This window comes from Engraulis encrasicolus, chromosome 12 (assembly GCF_034702125.1).
Source record: "Engraulis encrasicolus isolate BLACKSEA-1 chromosome 12, IST_EnEncr_1.0, whole genome shotgun sequence".
Classification (NCBI taxonomy): Eukaryota; Metazoa; Chordata; class Actinopteri; order Clupeiformes; family Engraulidae; genus Engraulis; species Engraulis encrasicolus.
The window spans coordinates 28,916,595-28,921,594 of record NC_085868.1 but is presented as its reverse complement, the minus strand read 5'-3'; positions in this window follow the sequence as shown (position 1 = coordinate 28,921,594).

The following is a 5,000-nucleotide window of genomic DNA, read 5'->3' as shown; positions in this document are numbered from 1 at the left end:
TGTGTGTGTGCGCGTGTGCGTGTGGGTGTGCGTGTGTGTGTGTGTGCGCGTGTGCGTGTGGGTGTGCGTGTGTGTGTGCGTAGGCGTGAGTCTGTGTTGTGTCCGTGTCGCGCGCGTGTGTGTGTGTCTATGTGTGTGTGTGTGTGTGTGTGTGCGTGTGTGCCCGCATAATCGTGTGTGTGTGTGTGTGTGTGTCTATGTGTGTGTGTGTGTGTGCTTGCGTTCATGCATGTATTGTGTGTGCGTGTCTTTTCAAAGGTTAATGTTTCTAAATGTGCCTGTGAAGGCGGTACGTAGACTAAAATAAACAGCCATTTAGCAACATCATGACTGAGAAAAGTGAGAAATAAAATATGAATTACTTGCTCCATATTCATAAACAAGAATGCCCGTAAAGAGGAAACAGTGACAGAGGTGGAGGGAGAGAGAGAGAAACAGAGAGAGAGAGAGAGAGAGAGAGAGAGAGAGAGAGAGAGAGAGAGAGAGAGAGAGAGAGAGAGAGAGAGAGAGAGAGAGAGAGAGGGAAGAGGGAAAGTAAACGAGAGTAGCAGATGGATAGGGTGTGTGTGTGTGTGTGTGTGTGTGTGTGTGTGTGTGTGTGTGTGTGTGTGTGTGTGTGTGTGTGGGGGGGGTTGAGAGTAGGTGCACGAGTGTGTGTGGGGGCCTTTGAATGAGTGTGTGTGTGTGCATCTGCATATGAGTGCATACGTGCGTGTGTCATTGCGTGTGTGCGTGAGTGTGTGTGCATGCTGGTGTGTGTGAGTGCCAGGGCACATTTGACTAGGGTATACTTGCATGTGTGCAGGTGCCTACGTGTGTGTGTGTGTGTGTGTGTGTGTGTGTGTGTGTGTGTGTGTGTGTGTGTGTGTGTGTGTGTGTGTGTGTGTGTGTGTGTGTGTGTGTGTGTGTGTGTGTGTGTGTGTGTGTGTGTGTGTGTGTGTGTGTGTGTGTTTAAGTCAAACAGTACACTCAAAGTGGAGCTTGTCTCTGCCTATCTTTGGATGCGATCTGAACTGGCAGTTGATTTGACAGGGTGAGACAGAGAGTGATGAGACACCGCACCCTGGCGAAAAACACAGCAAACCTGCCACCTGCTTTCACCAGCCCACACGCACACAGTAGGTGCCCACATGCACACACATGCGCATACACGCACACACACAAACTCACAAACACACATGCTCTCACACACACACACACACAAAGTCATGCATGCACGCACGCACGCACTCACGCACGCACACACACACACACACACACACACACACACACACACACACACACACACACACACACACACACACACCATGCTCTAATGCCATCAGCTCACTTCCTCCTTGAACACAGTCTATTCTTCTCCTCTCATCGTCTTCTCTCCTCCTAATTTGGAGGTGTCCACTACTGGCGCTCCTCTAGTGTTGGAAGCCATGCCTGGGAAAAGGGGCACATCCTTGTGTAAGCTGGTGGGCCAGGGGATGGGGTGCTGTGGGGTCAGCCCAGGATGGGGATGGCATGGTTGGGGCCCTGGCAAAATACTGGTGGAGGTATGGAGGGAGCCTGAGGCAAGGTTTTGTGGGGTGAACCCAGGTGAAGTTGAGCGAGGCTGGGTCGGGAAGTGGTGGGCTGGGGAGATTGGAGCACCGGAAGTGTGTGTGTGTGTGTGCGTGCGTGTGTGTGTGTGTATGTGTGTGCGTGTGCGTGTGCGTGTGCGTGTGCGTGCGTGTGCGCGTGTGCGTGTGCATGTGTACAAAATATGGAGAGAAAGGGAAATAGGGAGAGGAAGGGAGAGTGACAGACCATGCATGAACACATTAACTTTCACAGATAAAAAATTAAAATAACATAAAAAGTAATTTCCTGTCAATTAAACATCATTTCCACCCCCTCTGTTTTGAAGCACTGATATCGCGACCATCTTTTTTTCCCTTCCTCTCCTCAATTTCAACAACAGTATCAGAAACTAAAACTGAATCATAGAACATTTGGCTGGGAGACAAATGAATTAGGAATCAAATATCAGAAGCGCCACATGTTTTCATTTATTTATTTATTTACCCTCCCTTTCTTTTGATAGTCGGATTCAACAACCACTTCTCCCAAGGAAGAAGGGAAGAGGAGTGTGTGTGCGTGTGTGCTTGCATGCGTGTGTGCGTGCGTGCGTATGTGTGTGTGTGTGTGTGTTTTTGTGTGTGTGCGTGTACGTGTGTGTGAGTGTGTGTGCTTTTCTGGAGGATGGGGGCTGTGGGTTAGAGAGTAATGGCGAGAGCCTAAGGGATTACAACAGGAAATCAGACAGAAGCCAAGAACGACTCGTTTCCAAGGCAGAACACTCCAACAGGAAAAGCATTTCTCCAATGACTGGCAGGTCAAGGTAATTTGTAGAAAATTGTGCGGCGTGTTTTTTTTTCCCCAGGATGATCAAATCACAAGAGATGTAGTGTAGTGAGGAAATAAGAAGGCACTAAGAACATGTATGGCCATTCTTCCCTCGTATCCTCTACACAGTATAAAATGCAGTGTTAATTCAACACTTAAAGAGTACTCTGGGACCAAATACACTCTAGAGAGTGTTAAATCGACTCCCCAAGAGTTGAATTGACACTGCTTTTGTGACTGTGTACCCCTTCGCTTCTCTTCTCTTCCCTCTCTCACTCTCATCTCGTCTTCGTTTCCGGTAACATATTTAACTCACAATGTTGCCCACTCCTTGTCTTTCTCCACCTCTCTCTCTTCTCTCTCCCCATCTCTTCCTCTCTGGTCTCCTCTCTCTCTCTCTCTCTGTCTCTCTGTCTCTCTCTCTCTCTCTCTCTCTCTCTCTCTCTCTCTCTCTCTCTCTCTCTCTCTCCCTCCAGCTTTTCATACACTCCTGGCACAGCACAGCATAGCCCAGAGTACCGTGACACAGATACTTCCCATCTCACATTGCAGTTTGATGCCTCCTGGTAAGACTTGATATCTCAGACTTTCACATAGGCTTTACTCCACTCGAGTGTGCTGACAGCTCTCAAAAATCATATGGCCAACGCACTTCCTTGAGGTACTGTATGTCTGCACTGAAACGGAGACTTGAGAAAGTTAGCACCTTCGCTTCACATACCGATGTGGTTCGTGTAATAAGCATAGAGCTTATAGGCAAAATCTGTATATAATTGTGAATAAGTACAGTAATTGTAAGTATGTTCACAAGGGGAAATAACAAAATCCACGTACATGGTGAAAACATGTTACATGGAAATGGGAAGGTTATTCAGCATGAAAATGACTGACAGTGAATATTTTGCAATTCAGTGACTAACTTGCCCAGTGGTCAACATCAGTAGAACTCTCCATGGCAACTAGATGGATTTTTCATGGTGCTAATGGACTACAACAAAGCTTGTCATGTCCAGTTCCGTGCTACTTTGCCAAACGGTTGAAGCACTTTGAACATGTTTTGCATGAAATGTCAGTAGTTAACTTTGAGCGACTTTACTGCATTTGAACGACATGTTCTGTACAGACTTTCTCATAGTTATTTTGCTGAAACAGTGTGATTGACATCATTGACCTGGATCAACAGCTGTCTGTGCATGTGCTGTAAAATGGTTGAATTTGCTTGCCGTCCACAGTCCTGGATCACAAGTCTGTATACCATGAAGACTGATAAGTCAGTGGGCAGAAGGGCATACTGTATACAGTGCCTTATACCAATATTTCTGTAAAATTCCAAAACCCAATGCTGATTTGCACATGGCAGAGCATAGGGTAACATAGCACTGATATTACCATCAGAGATGTACTGTTTGTGTAGAATTGCCTATAGAGACCTTCAGAGGTTGCCCGTAATTGGCCCGGAAAGCTGTGAATGACACATTGTAAAGAAGACTTTCACAGTGCTGCTAACCAACACGATGAGGGAGTGCATCAGTTACGTCTCTCAGTCAAATAAGAGTTATACTGATGGCAAAGGGGTTATTCTACATGAGAGAAACCCCATGGAGACGAGCTGAGGGGTAAAAGGCACTCCCGAATGAATCATTCGAAAAAATCAAGTGGTATCAGTCTTGTAGTGAAAGGAGAAGCCTGTCATCCATGACATCAGAGTCCGCCCAACTGAACCAAACGACGCAATCATTATTAAAACAACAGAGAGGAAGTGAAACATTCAGAGTTGGATCCACACTGATTTTTGATCAGAGCATATATCCATTTTCCCTTTTTTCACCCGCCTTTCCAATGTGCCCCGAGCTATGTTGCTTTAAAATGGTGGAGACATCGCCAAGTGATCCGGCCAGAGATGTAAGACAAAACTGCTGTTCTCTCTCTCTCTCTCTCTCTCTCTCTCTCTCTCTCTCTCTCTCTCTCTCTCTCTCTCTCTCTCTCTCTCTCTCTCTCTCTCTCTCTCTCTCTCTCTCTCTCTCTCTCTCTTTCTCTCTCTCTCTCTCTCTCTCTCTCTCTCTGACTGACAGGCAGTTCCTAATTAATTTTGTCAAAGAGAGAGAGGAGGAGGTGGGGAGATTGGATTTAAAATGTGTTGTGATTCTCTCTAGTGTGACTCCCCAGGGATGAAGAAGATTTTCCTACATAGCATTATGAAACTGCATGCTCCTATTTATTTCTCCCTATTTCTGATCCGTCAAGAGATTCCTTTCTAATTAACATTTGAGATGTGCCTGTCAGATGATTCAACACGACAAACCTGTATGTAGTGTAGACAGAGTTGGACTCCAGAGAGAGAGAGAGAGAGAGAGAGAGAGAGAGAGAGAGAGAGAGAGAGAGAGAGAGAGGAATAGACATGCAGACAAGGCAAGGCAAGGCAAGTTTATTTATATAGCGCATTTCATACACAGGTGCAACTCAATGTGCTTCACAAAGTTAACAAATGTAAATGAAAGGAAACAGGGAAGAAAGAAGGAAATAAATTAGAGTAACATTTAAAACATTAAGATAAAACATAAGGTAAAAATAATAATTAAATAAAATAATAATAAAAAAATAAACATAAAGATAAAAATAATAAT